At 48.7% G+C, this 16,343-nt stretch overlaps 1 protein-coding gene across 3 annotated transcripts in view; it reads right to left on the bottom strand.

Moving 5' to 3' along the window:
• Window positions 1-16,343, bottom strand: part of APBA2 (amyloid beta precursor protein binding family A member 2) — a 287,682-nt gene that overhangs the window by 177,475 nt on the left and 93,864 nt on the right. For all 3 annotated transcript variants that reach the window (XM_023539642.2, XM_023539641.2, XM_064296229.1), the window contains exon 3: window positions 627-679. The gene's annotated coding sequence lies outside the window, so the exon portion shown is untranslated. The remainder of the gene's footprint in view (window positions 1-626; window positions 680-16,343) is intronic.

Genomic DNA, 16,343 nt, shown 5'->3' with positions numbered 1-16,343 from the left:
CAGTTGGCTGGCACCTGGGCTACAGAGACCCGTGCAAGTCTGCTCCCGCTGGTCCTCAGGACAAGGGGAAGGCAGATGCTGACCATGGATCGGCTTCATGCACAGGGCTACAGAAATCTCAGGGCCCACCCTCATCCCTTTTGGACCAAAGTTAGACTTCTTCCGCTTTGCTTTCCGGTATTTCCTAATGGTTGACTTCTATAAGTAGACTAGTAATGTTGCCCAAGTTTGATAATGAAAGGTTTTGAATCCACTGTTGGTGAAATTTATCTACTTTCACTATAAATATGAATTTAGGTAGGGGTTACACGAATTTATGACTGAAACAGGTGAGAACTGCAGTTTACAGGCACACTGGTATGTGGAGGAGGGTTGGGTGTGTATATGCGGGTGAATGGTGCAACGGCTCTAGGTGATGCACCAGGCAGTGAGCACAAGGCTCATCGGCTGCATGGCTGTAAACCAAACCCCACCTCAAGTTCCCCGCTCTCAGAGTAGTCCTGAATTCCAAATACACAGGTCCCAGGAAGTAAAGAAACATGCAGCTGCCCTCTAGCAAAATGATCTCGCTTCACCAATGTTGGAGGCAACACCTCACTCCATGCAGGCCACCTCATTTTTCTTACCTAAAACAGTGAACTGGCAATGTACCGAGAAACCTCCTGGTGATGAAAGTTTTCTGGAATAAAGCAGAAGAGAGGAAATCACTTTGGTTTCAGAAATGTTACTGGTATTCATACAGAGCTCCTTCAAGTACAGAAATTTAAATGTGTGAGAGAGTTTTAATCGCCTGTAAAAATGAACAGATTATAATTCTAATGATATGATCAGAAATTACCCTAAACAAATAATTAAAACATTTCTTTAGCCATTTGTCACATAATTATTGCCTTAAGAAAAATCATGTTGGGCAAATAAATCCTGGCTTATGTATCACTCTGGGACGAGAGACTATCTGAATTTTAATGAAACGCCTCAAAGCCCTCATGAATATGTATTTTCCGACCACAAAGCTTGACCCCACTAGCTTGCAGAACTGGTATTTTGTGCTGCTCTCGGGCTGAGAAGTTGTGCATGTGGGGGCTGGGAGGGGATGAAGAGCAATTTAAGGACAGGGAAGAGAAGGAACACTTCTCATTCCCCTCCAGGTCGAGGCCCTGCATCTGCAGGGTGCTCTGACCATCCTGCCTCCATCACACACAGAGCCGGGAAGAGGCCATAGGGTTTCACGCTTCTCTGGAAGAGAGGAACCTTCTCAAATGAAAGCTGAAGAGTAAGGCCAAAATATTCAGAGCCTTCCAGGCATGGCCCTCAGGTTGTTATGGGTTGAACTGTGTCCCCCCAAAATGCACCGAACATGTATGCCCCGTACCTGTGGATGTGATCCTTTGTGGAATTGGGGGTTATTCTTCTCTTATATTAATGAAGTCATACCAGTGTAAGGCGGGCCCTAAACCTAATCACTGCTGGGTTATACCAAGCAGAATAGACACAGCGGCACATGCGGGGAAGACGCCACATGAAGACAGGCACACATGGAAGATGCAGCCACAAGCCCAGGAACACAAAGACTGCCACACGTACCAGAAGCTGAAGTAGCCGGAGAAGGACCTCCCCTACCAGAAGCTGAAGTAGCCGGAGAAGGACCTCCCCTACCAGAAGCTGAAGTAGCCGGAGAAGGACCTCCCCTACCAGAAGCTGAAGTAGCCGGAGAAGGACCTCCCCTGGAGCCACACCCGGAATCTGGACTTCTAGCCTCCTGAACTGTGAGACAATAAATGTCTGTCCCTTAAATCCACCCACTTGCAGTGTTTTTTGTTACAGCCCACCACTAACCACTGCCGTCAAGTCGATTCCGAGTCATAGCGACCCTACGGGACGGAGTAGAACTGCCCCATCGGGTTTCCAAGGAGCGCCTGGTGGATTTCAACTGCCGACCTTTTGATTAGCAGCCATAGCTCTTAACTGCTACGCCACCAGGGTTTCCTTTGTTATGGCAGCTCTAGGTAACTGAGACGGGCTGGATCAGGGATCAGTGGTAAAGGCAGGAGATGAAGAAGGGATGGGGCATCTATGATAGAGAAAGAGGAGTGGGTTCAGTTGTCCTAAACACTACATCTAAATTCCTCCTCTCTGTCCAATTTGGCTGAAGACAGAATAATGCGACAAAGGATCTTCTTTCCTTTCCAAAAAACAGCAATGACAACATCCTCCCTGGGGCCTCACTGCTGGGAATGGAAGGGCAGAGTGCATTGAATTCACAGAGGCTGTGGTTGGACAGTACATCTTCAATCTATCTCAGGGCAGGAAGTCACAGGGGATGGTTATCATTCTCTGGTGAAAGCAACAGTCTCCCTATTGATACAGGCAGACAGTCACTTCTGCTTCATCACAAAGGCTGACCTGGACTTGGTTTTGTCACTTCTAGCAAAGCCTGATGGTCACTATGCATGTCCCTGGGCAGACACTCCTAGCAGTGGCTTTAATTAAGGATGGGGGGAATGTCCTGCACTCCAAACTGGCCCCATGCAGATGACTGTGGGCCAGACATAAAGGACACTGACTGGATGCCCCTTAGAAGACTAAGGATGTGGCCCTTTTGACCAAATCACCCCTTAAGAAGGCTTCAGAGCTATAATCTGCCTGGCTCTGCTCAGAGAAGAGATGATAGATTAGGTAGATTAGGTAGATAGGTAGGTAGGTTGGTAGTCAGACAAATACATAGATAGATACACAGATAGACAGCTACACAGATACACAGAGAGCTGCCATCGAGTCGACTCCAACTCATGGTAACCAAATATACAACAGAAGGAAACACTGCCTGGTCCGGTGCCACCCTCATGATTGCCAGCATGTTCGAGTCCATCGTCACAGCTACTGTGCCAATCCATGTCACCAAGGGCCCCCCTCACCCTCACTGACCCTCTATTTCACCAAACACGACGCCCTCCTCTAGTGATTGATCCCTTCTGGTGACATGTTCAATGCAAGTAAATCTGGCAATGTTCTGCTGTGATCGACAGAATTTTCACTGGCTAATTTCCAGAAGTAGATCATTAGTCTTTCTTCCTAGTCTGTCTTAGTCTAGAAGCTCTGCTGAGACCTGTCCACCAATGGGTGACCCTGCTGGTATTTGAAATACCAGCGGCATAGCTTCCAGCATCATAGCAACACACAAGCCACCCCAGGACAACAAAGTGACAGACGGGTGGCGGCTGCTCAGAGAAAACTGGACATTTGCATGTTGTTTACTCTCTTTCCAAGTGGGTTGGTGCTTCGGTTCCTTGGCTGCCGGTTCCTGTGAAGCATCACAGACTCTGGTCCTTTGCAAGGAGCCCCCTCTCTTACCCGAGTAAACCAGGTATATAAAGCATTTCAACCACACACACTCCCTCCCCGGTGGAATCAGCGGCCTGCTTCCTGTGTGAACACCAGCCAGTCCCTTCATATCGTCAACCTCCAGTTATCATGTGTAACAGGTGGACAACAAGAACTACTTCCAAGATGGCTGGGATCATAAAATGCAACCAAGGCCCTAGACAATGGCTGAGGTCACATTAGCACCAAGTAGTGGTTCTCTCTTCCTTACCCCCAGCACCACCATCTGAGAGATTCCTGGGCTAGTGCACATATTAAATGCTAGGTCTTGCTTCCCTGGGCATCAGCAAACAGGACCTCAGATCCTCACTCTGTAGTAAACAAGCTCTGTGGCCTCAAAAAGGTCCATGGGAAAGGCCAGCCAGCCAGCCCTGTCCTTTTCAGGCACCCCCACCCCAGCTGTGGGCAGTTGTGACCTAGAAGGCCAGAGCCTCTGCTCACCAGCACCGGCTGGAATTTGTCCCACAGGTCCACCATGCCCTGAACCTCCCCTCCGGGCCCACCCACACTGCCCCAGCCACTGTGGGCCTACGGAGTCCAGGGCTTCCCGGGAGAGTGTCCAGCTCCCTCCACTCTCTCCCAGCCCTGCTGCTCTGTCACAGACAGCAAGGCCTGCTCACTGCTCCCCGGCCTGTCCACACCTGGACACCTGCCATTCTGCGTCTGCCTCCTGAGAGGCTGGAAGCCTCTTAAAAGGAATGCACCTTATTGGTCTCTGTATTCTGAGCATCCCCCTAGGCCCACAAAGGCATGAAATCACCCAGCCACACGGAACTGCACCTTACATAACGCCTTCCGTAGAGGAATCTGGCCTGCATTTCAGCTCAGTGCAGAATCTGCCATTAAGTGCCTATTTCTGGGAATCACACCAGTAGCCGTGTGGGTTGGGAGAAGTCAGGACTCCGGGCTCCCGTCCATCGCTATTCATTAGCATGCTTTTCAGGTTCATCTCTTCTCCTTTCCCAGCAGAGTTTCACTCAGGAGCAAGGTCACCTACCACTTAAATCCAGCACCACATTTCATTCTCCCCAGACAACAATATGAATCTCTCTTCTGGCAGGAGTACCCAGGTGTCCGTGGCAAAAGCAGGACTGTGTTATTTTTATGACCCGTATCCTAGACAGAAGGTTCATCTTAAAGACAGCCCAACAAAGTCATGAGCATGGAAACCTGGGAACTCCCCTGCGGGCCGCCATGCTCTCTCCATCTGGCTCTAAGTCCACAGCCCAGCCAGGCAGCACCAGGGAGGACTGCTCCATCCCAGTGGCCAGGGACACAAAGAACCAAAAACAGCTCCAAATCCCTGGTTTTTCTTTGTGGCTGTGTGGCCCGGCCATTCCCGACCTCTCCACAGGCAGCGAGGCCACAGCCCTTTTTGCCTTATCTCCTAGGGCTGCCATGCAAAATACCACAAGTGGGTGGCTTTAAAGAACCAAAATTTATTCTCTCTCAGTTCTGGAGGCTGGAAGTGCAAGATCAGGGCACTGGCAGGACCATGCTCTCCCTGCCGCCTCTAGGGGAAGACCCTTCCCGTCTCTTCCAGCTTCTGGAGCCCCAGGCGTGTCTTGGTGCTCCTTGGATCATAAATGGATGTTCACATGGAGTCCTCCCCTGTGGGAGCCGGACCCCATGGCTGTTCTCGCCCCTCTTATAAGCCATCACTCAGAAAGACTCAGGACTAGAACTCACCCTCCTCTGGAATGACTTAACTGATCATAGCACCAGAGAAAGACTATTTTCCTAAAGAAGGCCATCTTCACAGGCACAGTGGTTAGGATTTAACCTATCTTCTGTAATTCAATTCCTACTACTCCCCCATCTCTGCCCTCCAATGGCCTTCAGCCCCATTTCTGCAGGCTCTAAACCAGCATGCTTCCAGCCAGTGGGGAGTAGACAGAAATGCCAGAGCCCACTCTTCTTCTTGGCAAATCAGAACCATTTGGGGAATAATCTCCTAATCCTTATCCACCCTCAGGCTGGAAATAAAGTAGACAGGTTTCCCACAAGATTAGGACACTCCACGCCCCAAGCTGTGTGCCCATTCATTGCAGGGAGGTTATCCTGTAGCCTAGCTTCCCAGGGGAAATGTGAGCCCCTGATTTCTGTGGAACTCCTTCTGTCCACATGTAGATGACCAGATTCTCTGGGGTGCGGGGACTCTGGGAGCCCCACAGCCCTTGGAACCAGCACAGAAGAGCTGGCAGGCCCTGGTCTACAGTGCTAAATTCCCAGCAGAATTCAGACGCAGAGAACACTTCCAGAGAGCAGTCCTTCAGCCACACGACTTAAAATACCAAGAGGTTCGGTGCGCTTATGAATACTTTTGCTGATGCAGTTGGCATTTGGCTTCGAGATTAATTAATCTTCTCACGGGATGCCGCTTTGACTGCCATCGCACGTTCTGTTTTATTCCACACACAAATTTCTGGCAATAAGTTGGATCTGGGATCAAATACCATGTTTCTGGGGACTCAGGAAATAACAGAACTTCTAAATATTACTTAGAGCAGATGCTTCGTAAACATGTTGTCAGGGGAGTTGGTGGGAGGTACCATATCCAGGAACGACTTCAGGGCCCTGAGTGACTCAGGGGTCGGGGAGGGGCTGAGAGAGGACCCAGGGTTAACCCTAGACAGGACACCAAGATAGAAGACACTGGCCCTGGAGCACATGAAGGCACTGGTAGGGCGGGGGAGATGGGTGTCAGAACCAGCCTTTACAGCATTTTCTTAGCAAAGTTAAGGTGACACTCACAGCTTCATGGACTCTTGGACCCAGATGCTGTGCTTGGACGGCCCCTGGGTGTGAAGAGCAAGGAAATGGAGGGCTGGGCTTTCTAGCGCCCGACTGGGAGTTCTGCATGGAATTGGGAAGGTGGATCCTACTCCAGAATGGGGGGGTTACTCTGAATGGCCGGGGGGCCCGGAGACCTGAATCACCAGCACTGCTGTGTTTATCTTCACGTTTCTTTCTCCAGCTGACCCGAGAGCTGTGGCTGGGTTTTCCTAGAGATAAATGAGCAGCCCTAGCCTTTGTGCCAGAATGCTCCTTTAAAGCAAGGAGGGTGAAACCACGTCTCACATACTTTGGATGTGTCATCAGGAGGGATTAGCCCCTGGAGAAGGATATTATGCTTGGTAAAGCAGAGGGTCAGCCAAAAAGAGGAAGACCCTCAACGAGATGGAATGACACAGTGGCTGCGACAATGGGCTCAAGCACGATTGTAACGATGGCGCAGGACCAGGCAGTATTTCATTCTGTTGTACATGGCGTCACTGTGACTCAGAACTGACTCAACGGCACCTAACAACAACAACCTTTTGTGGTAGGCTGGGCACTGTCACACAGGTTTCGGAATACTTGGCCGCTATGATCCCTGGGTGGCATAAACAGTTAACACCCCAGGCTGCTAACTGGAGGTTTGAGTCTACCCAGAGGTACCTCAGAAGAAAAGCCTGGCAATCTACTTGATTGGCAGCCCTATGAAACACAGTTCTACTCTGACACACATAGGGTCACCATGAGTTAGTCATCTTGACAGCAACTGGTTTACTGGTTATGGCTGGATTGCAGAACATGTGGAATTTGGTGAACAGTAATAATGCAGATTCAATTAATACTTGTTGACAGACACAGAGCGAAACTGAGACAGGGGCTTTGGTGTGTGATTGGGATGGGGGGGCCCATGAAGAGATCAGAGCTGAAATGATGGGGAGAATTGGGGTGCATCAAAGGCTGAGCACTGGCCACGAGGAGCCATCTGGTACCACCTAGGGGCTGCAGCCAGCACCAGGAAACCAGGTGTTCATGGGGCTGTTGACACCTCTGTGTGACGGAAGGCCTGGAATGGGGGTTCACGTGTATGTGGCTTTCATGGACTAGCCCTGGCAGCCATGAGGCTCATCTGCACCCTTTTGCCTCACAGAGGGCTTCCCTGCCCCAGTGGCAGGGGAGCTGCAGACACAAGAAGGCTTCCTGGGACCTGGAGCTGCAGCTGGGCCAAGCTTTTACAAGGGGTACAGCCAGGTGGCGGTGTCCCCACAGATGTGGCTGGGACCACAGGGTATTCAGATAGGACTTCTGGGTGGCTGCTCGCCGTGGGTCAGGATATGTGTGGTTTATTGTGGGGCCAAGTGGAGGCTGCCACTTCCTGGTGGAGCATGCAGGGACAGAGCTCAGCAGAGCAGGGCAGGACCATTCCAGGCAGAGGACTTCAAGAACTGGCCAGGCCACAAGTACAGGGATAGCACTCGGCAGAGCACAGCAGGACTGTTCCAGGCAGAGGACTTCAAGAACTGGCCACATCACAGGTACAGGGGCTCCTTGGCCACGTCACAGGTACAGGGACCCTGCTCAGCAGAGCAGGGCAGGACCATTCCAGGCAGAGGACTTCAAGAACTGGCCAGGCCACAAGTACAGGGATAGCACTCGGCAGAGCACAGCAGGACTGTTCCAGGCAGAGGACTTCAAGAACTGGCCACATCACAGGTACAGGGGCTCCTTGGCCACGTCACAGGTACAGGGACCCTGCTCAGCAGAGCAGAGCAGGACCATTCCAGGCAGAGGACTTCGAGAACTGGCCACGCCACAGGTACACGGGCTCCTTGGCCACGTCACAGGTACAGGGACCCCGCTCAGCAGAGCAGAGCAGGACCATTCCAGGCAGAGGACTTCAAGAACTGGCCACATCACAGGTACAGGGGCTCCTTGGCCTTGTCACAGGTACAGGGACAGCGCTCAGAGTCAGATAGGCTGGAAAACCCCGGATCTGCGGGCGGGGGTCAACGAGTGGGCAGTGACGGTCAAGTTGGGGGATGCCCCAATTAAATGGACCAAAGAGACTGCTTACAAGCAACATTTTGAAATTCTGAATAAGTACCCAAGCTAGCAGCAAAATAAAGTCTTCAATTGCTAAAAACTCCTCTTATAAATATGAACATGTATTGTTTTTCTCCTTCTAGGCTAGAGTCTGTGTCTTCAGAATAAAACACTCTGACCTTGAGACTCCAATCTGTGCAAATGTTTTGGGAACAAATTAGATTTAAAATTACTCTTCGAAGGTCTCAGAATTTCCAAAGCCATTGTTTGCTTGGGAAGGTGGCTTCTAAACACACTGTTTAAAATATTTAACTAAGAACAATATAAAAATTGCTCTCATCAAAATGCTCCAAGCCCCCATTCCTGGAAACTTATCTTTCCAAGTCTGGAGGTGACCAGCCACGTAGGATGTGTAAGGCCCTGCCACCTGCTCCCAGCCCCGCGCCCTGCTCTGACCAAAGCCCTGAGTTATCGTAGCTTTCTCCACCTGGGAAGATCCTCACTTTGTGCTCCAGATCCGGATAAACCAACTCTTTGTTGGTAATTAGTTCCTTAAGCGGTGACGGCCCATCTATCAGTTGGTTGTACTACAGTGGCTTGTGCGTTGCTGTGATGCTAGAAGCTACGCCACTAGTATTTTAAATACCAGCAGGACCACCCATGGTGGACAGTGTTCAACGGAGCTTTCAGACTAAGACAGATAAGGAAGAAAGGCCTGTCCATCTACTTCTGAAAAAAATCAGCCAGTGAAAACCTGTGGTTCACACAGAACACTGTTCATACAGTACTGGAAGATGAGCCCTCCAGCTAGAAGGCAACAATGGATTCGAGCATACCAGTGATCCTGAAGATGGCACAGGACTTGGGTCACGTTTCGTTCTGTTGTACATGGGGCCGCCATGAGTCGGAGCTGACTTGATAGCGGCTACAACAATTCTCTCACAGTGACCATTCGTGCCATCTACACGGTGACTGTGCAGTCACCTACGGGGCAAAAGTTCAGAGTTGGAATACAGACATGGAGAGTTTCACTCCATTTCAAAGCTCCTAAATCTGCTCTAAAACCTAAATGGTTTTTTAAAAAAACCTAAGTGGTTATAGCATTCAATATTTCTAACTCTATCATTTTTCCATGTTGGTTTTTATGTAAAGTACTCTGGGAGTTCCTTACAGTGGCACTGAGCTAACTTACTAATGTTGGGGTTATAACTGACTACACGATGATCTTTACATGCGCTTTAATCTGATAAATTCGTCCTCGTGGAGCTCACGTGTTACATGGACAGAAACATCGTTCCCCACACGTTTCTTAGTAGTGGTTTTCACACTATAGAGCCTGACAAGTTTTTCCAATCAATAACCCTCAATATTAAGCCAATTTTGTTTTCTGGAGTCCTTCCTGGCTTTGGGGAATTAGAGTACAGAAGACAGTCAACAGTGAGGTATTAAAACTGGAACTCAACACGAAGCCTATCCCTGTTACTAGGATGGAGAGCAGTTCCGGAAAAGGCAAGGAGGAGGGAAGGGAGGGGTCTACACCGCAGGGCTCAGCCAGGTCTGCACCACCCTGGGACAGACTGGGAGACAGGGCAACTGCCAGCATCTGCCTGGTTCTGCCCCTCATTATGACTCTCTCCTAGGCAATGAGGCATCTATTTCTGCTTCGAGGAGCCTAATGCTTTCCAATTCCCTGATGTTGCCAGAAGGAGGCTGGGATTTCACTTTCTCTTCGGGCAGCTCGGCGATGCTGACAGGGAGGGCCGCCCAGGCCCTGCGGCTGGAACACTGTTCTGGACGGAGGCTGAGAGCCAGGGAGAGGCCTGAGAAGGCTGTGCTCGCTACAGCTGTGGACAAGGTAACAATGCCTGCCCACCACATAAGGCCCAGCACATCGAGACTTATTTAATTAATACCACGCTCACTAAGACGGGCACACCCTGTTTCCCAGACAGGGGCCTTTTAATTCTCCCAGCACCACTGTGAGGTAGGGAGGGCTATCGTCACCCTCATTTCACAGATAGAAAACTGAGACATATGAAGATTAAGTAATGTGTCCAGGACCACGCAGGAAGAAGCTGGGGTTTAAATTCTGGCCCCACAGAACATGTTTTTATCCCCACGTTATGTTGGTGGGGAGAAATGAAAAATACATTTGTAACACATAAACCCAATGAAGCATTAGACTGATCAATGAGAAAACGACAAGCCACACAATGGAAACAGGTGTAAAAGGTACGACCAGGTGCTTTAGTCATCTAGAGCTGCTATAACAGAAATACCACAAGTAGATGGCTTTAACAAAGAGAAATTTATTTTTTTACAGTCTAGTAGGCTAGAAGTCCAAATTCAGGGTGTCACCTCCAGAGGAGGTCTTTCTTTCTCTGTTGGCTCTGGAGGAAGGTCCTTGTCATCCACTTTCCTTAGTCTGGGAGCATCTCAGTGCAGGGACCTCAGGTCCCAAGGATGCACTCTGCTCCCAGCACTGCTTTCTTGGTGGTCTAAGGTCCCCAACTCTCTGATTACTTCCATTTCCTTGTATCTCTTGAGAGATAAAAGATGTGCAGGCCACTCCCCAGGGAAACTCCCTTTACACTGGATCATGGATGTGACCTGGCAAGAGTGTTACAATCCCACCCTAATTCCCTTTAACATAAAATTACAATCACAAAATGGAGGACAACCACCGAACACGGGGAATCATGGCCTAACCAAGTTGATAGACACATTTTCGGGGGAACATAATTCAATCCATGACACCAGGTAATTTACTGAACAGGAAGCCCGTACAGCAATGTTGTTGTTGTTAGTTGCCATCAAGTCACGTGCCATCTTCATGAGTTTTGTATGCTGGAGTCCATCGTTGCAGCTATTGTGTCAGTCCATCTCATTCAGGGTTTCCCACATTTTCACTGACCCTCTACTTAACCACACATGATGTCCTTTTCTACTGATTAGACAGCATTTATTTATTGGAAATATCTTTTTTCAACAACTTAAATGGCAACTAGACATGTGGACCTTGCCAGATGAAATATACAGGAGTCGAATCGACTACATCTGTAGAAAGAGAGGATAAAGAAGCTCAACATCATCAGTCAGAACAAGGCCAGGGGCCGACTGTGGAACGGACCATCAATTGCTCATATGCAAGTTCAAGTTGAAGGTGAAGAAAATTAAAGGAAGCCTACCAGAGCCAAAGTATGACCTTGAGTATCTCCCACCTACATTTAGAGACCATCTCAAGAATAGATTTGATGCACTGAACACTAAAGACCAAGGACCAGATGAGTTGTGGAATAACATCAAGGACACCATATATGAAGAAAGATAAAGGTCATTAAAAAGACAGGAAAGAAAGAAAAGACCAAAATAGATGTCAGAAGAGACTCTGAAACTTGTTCTTGAACATAGAATAGTTAAAGCAAATGAAAGAAATGATGAAGTAAAAGAGCTGAACAGAACATTTCAAAGAGCTGCTCAAGAAGACAAAGTATGATAATGGAATGTGCAAAGACCTGGAGTTAGAAAACCAAAAGGGAAGATCCATTAATAATCAATAAACAATATGTTCCTACAATGAAATACCACACAGCAGTGAAAATGGATGAACTACAGCTACAGGTTTTAATGTGGATACATCTCACAAGCACAATGTTGAGCAAAAAAGGCAAACTATAAAAAAAAGTAGAGTCTGATGTCACTTACATAATGTTTAGACTTGCAGAAGTAATACACATAGGTGTACTTACAAATATGGTAAATTATAAACAAGCACACAACCCTAGTAACCTCTGTGTGGGAGACCCAATCAAGAAGGGCATGTAGCAGCTTCAAATGTATTACAATCATGGTGGTGTAAATATGTCCACAAATTATTTGGCACTCTCTTCTAAAGGCGGAACCTAATTTCCCTCTTGAGCACGGGCTGAACTTGATGACTTGCTTCTAGTGAACAGAATAAGGCAGAAGTGATGGTGTGTGACCACTGATACTAGGTCATAAAAGGCACTGTGGCTTCTCTTTAGTCTCTCCTTACCTGTTCGTTATTGCTTTTTCCATTATTTTACTCAATCTGGAGGAAGCCACCTGCCATGTCAAGAGGATACTCAAGCAGCCCTATGAAAAGGTCTTATATGGCAAGAAATGAGGCCTCCAACCAAGAGCCATGTAAAGTAGATCTTGGATGTGGATCTCCCAACCCCAGTCAAGCCCTCAGATGACTGCAGCCCCAGTCCACATCTTGACCCTGAGCCATGATCACCCAGCAAAGCCACTGGCTGATTCCTGACCCACAAACCCCACAGGTGAGATTGCAAATGTTTATTGTTATGCCACTAAGCTTTAGCATAATTTGTTATATAGAAGTAGGTAGCCATAGAGTAATACTCTCTTCCTTAAGCAGATTGTGGGTGCATACACAGGTGTTAGTCACATTATTCTTTTTATCTTTCTGTATGCCAAATATTTTATAATAAAAATGTAATCCAAAAGAAGGGCCAGGGGAGTGACCAGCAGTGAACCATTCTGTATGTGGTGAGAAAGCGAAGCTCCTCCTCATGCAACAAGCTGAGTCTATGGAAAGAGCCAGGTGTTCCTTGAAAGGTAAATGACATACTGTGCTGGAAATAAGCTTTAACACAAGTGGCCACCCAACACGGTTACAGAAAATGTTGTATGTCCATCACTTGGCACTGAGTGAGTCCTACCCTTGGGTCAAGTCAACATTCTAGTTCACAGTCACACATGGTGGATGGTAAAAGATGGACGCATGACAGACATGCACTTTACTGCTGGGGGTGACCAGGGAATGGCTTCTTTCCTCAGGGAGATCAGAGACTTAGAAAGGCCCCATCAAAGGGGTTGGGGAAGTCCCTGGGTGTTGTAAACAGTAATGTGCTGGGCTGCTAACCCAAAGGTTGGAGGTATGAGTCCACCCAGAGGCAACTCGGAAGAAAGGCCTGACAATCTATTTCTATTTCCAAGACATCAGCCACTGAAAACCCTGTGAAACACAGTTCTACTCTGATACACATGGGGTGGCCGTGAGTCAGTGGCAACTGGTTTTAAGGATGAGTAGTCATGCGGAGTCGTGGTTAGGCAAGAGGACGCATTGTATTAAGGTAGGGAGACTTTCCTGGGGCAAGAGAAGGTAGAGCACTTAAGCCTGGAGACAGGGCAGCACATTCTCCCGGCTACTCTTGGGGGCTGGGCCCACCTCCTCAACTGCTCTCCTCGTGTTTTGAGGCCATTAGAGAAAGCAGGACTCCCGGAAGGCCGGACCTGGTCAACGGCACATCTATCTTTCTGGGTCTGTGTCTCTATGTGTGCGTCTGTGTGTGTGTGTATCTTTCTCTGTCTCTCTCTCCCCCTCAGGCTCCAGACACCAAAACTGCATTACATTCCTTAGAACCAGTATGGGCTGATCAGAGCCAACTGATCCAGCTAAAGCAACTAGAACCAGTTCAATTCAGCAGACTCAGCCTAATTCAAGCCCAAAGAACCACCATAGAACTATTTAAGACTGCAAATTTAAAATCTATTTTAAGAGCCTAGGTTTTACAGCAAATATGTGCTATTTTCCTCAATTGGCTCATTCAAAGAACTGTGTCCAAAATCCACTTTAATTGAAACAACCACTTTTCTGGCCATGATCTGACAGCTGAAGTAATAATACTGTCTAATATATTCTGAGCTTGCTTTCTTTTTTAAAAAAACACATCATTGGGGTGACAGAAGGGCTGAAGCTACCCTTTTAGTGCTCTCCTTTTGACCCTGACTTGTCGGGAAACGACCTCTGAGAATTTGGGTCCATTTTTTGTTTGTTCTCATTATTCTCCAGGAATGCCACGCTCTAGCCCGTGTGGACAAAGGGAGCAGGAAGGCGTAGTGAGAACACAATTGGTGAAGAGAGACAGGTACCACAAGGACGGCCATCCAGACAACCACCCAGCCACCACCGCAGCCACCCCAGGACAGAGACACAGAGCTGGAACAGGCCACGCTCTTGTGCAGCCACTCTGGACCAGATACCCACCTGCCTCCTCCTCTTCCTCTCTTTCCAGTGACACCAGGGCACAGCATCCCTGGCATCCCCATCCTCCCCACTCTGCACAGGGTCTGGGCGGCTGGGCAGAAGGCTCCCTGCCACGGAGGCAGCCAGGGCCGGGGTGTCCCTGCAGCTCTCCACCCCCAAGACCAACAGGCGGGTGAGGTCCAACAACCCCTGAGTCCACAGCCCACTCCTGCACGGTCCTATGCTACAGGCTCCATGTCAGGACCCCAAAGCTCCTTCAGCTCAGCTTTCAGGACAACAGTCAGCCCTCCCCAGGAAGAAATCAAGACAGAGAGCCCACATTGGGGTGCTGAGGGCTTCGACACTGGCTCAGGACTCAGTAGCTGTGGCTTTCAGCCTCAGTTTTCTCTTCTGGGTAATAGGGACAATAATAGCTCCTATGCCATGAGATGGCTGTGTGACTTCAGTGAGGCGCTGGATCACTTATTTTCCAATAACTAGACTTTAAATGGAAACTCTGGTGGTGTAGTGGTTAAGAGCTATGACTGCTAACCAAAAGACCAGCAGTTCAAATCCACCAAACATTAAAAAAGATATGACCACTTTGAGTACCAAATATAAAGCATCCATTGCTAAAGCAGATACATGCATAATTAGAATATTTCATTGAACCAGCCTCAGGATGAAGGTGGTATTATGGAAGGGAGGGCTGAGAGAAAGAAACTGAATCTACGATAACAAGGCCAATCTGCTTGATCAAGCCTTGCCTGAAACCCATTAGTCTGCACTTTTCGATTACAGAAGAAAACGTTGATGCCACTTTGGAATGGGTTTTCTGTTACTTACATAAATCAAGTGTTTTAATGGATGAGGAAACTAAGGACCAGGGAGGTAACATGACTTTGCTAGCCTAAAGAGCAACAGAATTAAAGCCCAGTTACATTGCATTAAGTCCAGGCTAATGCCAAGACATCAGTCTGTGTTAAATGCGGTTTAAAACAAATGCAAGATCTTTAAATCTATACCAGTGTGGAGGCAGGTCTACTATTCAAGCCTTACACAATCAAAACCTAGCAGAAATGAGATTTTAACTCACTCCTATACATATTTAAATATGTATATATTTTTTCTCTTCTGCAAAAGAAACAAGATAAGACTAAATGGTCAGTGGTGATTCTACCAAGTGTTTAAGCTAGAAGGCACAATTTACATTTAACATTTCTGCATGACTTCCCTCCCTCTGAAAGATAGCTTTGACCCTGCCTCACACTTTTGTGTTTACAAAAAATCTCCAGGCAGCTTTCAGACAGAACTTTTCTTTTAATTAGTCCCATAAATAGGCACTGCTCTGGTGTTCAGTGGCTATGGTTGTGCTGTTTTGCTTTTCCTTTTTTTTTTTAAACAACTGATGCAAAGAGCCCAGGAAGGATCAGGAAGTCATCTCTTGTCCCTCCGTCTGTCCCACTCTGGACCTGAGGATCCAAAGACCCAGAAGTAGTGACTTGCTCGGGGTCACAGGCTAGGCCAAACCTGCAGGGTCAGGGGCCCCGGCTTCATTCCACCCTTCACTGAGCTCTCTGCCACGAGAACGCCATCTGCTCACACAGGGCTGCGACACACAGCAAGCCCAGGCTCCGCCCAGGGCCCAGGTGACATCAGGGAAGCAGGGCTCTGAGCTGCCTCCCGCAGCCCCACAGAGCTGCCATATATCCAGAGAGCAGTCCCCACTCAGGGCACACCAGTGCCGGGAGTGACTCCAGAAGGGCTTTCTGTCTCACAACAGCCCGACAGGAAAACCCCACTGGCAGGAATGCTTGGGAGAGCGGGCGGGAGAGCTGAAGGTTCCAGAAACACAAGACTCATGGCGACCTGGAGGCAATGCACCCCACATCTGCCTCCTGTCTGTCCCGGAGCATCCTGCCTGCTTTGTCAGAGCTCCACGCTCTCACCCTTGCCTGCTTCCCACACAGGCCAAACTTGCAGATGACCCTGGCCCTTCTCTGGCCACATCATTGCCCGCCCCACTCCCTTAAACTAGCCCCTGGCCTGCCTGCGTGCCAGTCCTCCCCTCCCGGGACACCTAGCGCAGACGTGGCTCCCCCAGGGAGGCCAGCATAGATGTCCTCCCCCT

This window comes from Loxodonta africana, chromosome 13 (assembly GCF_030014295.1).
Source record: "Loxodonta africana isolate mLoxAfr1 chromosome 13, mLoxAfr1.hap2, whole genome shotgun sequence".
NCBI lineage: Eukaryota > Metazoa > Chordata > Mammalia > Proboscidea > Elephantidae > Loxodonta > Loxodonta africana.
This window is presented reverse-complemented; position numbering and strand designations above follow the sequence as displayed.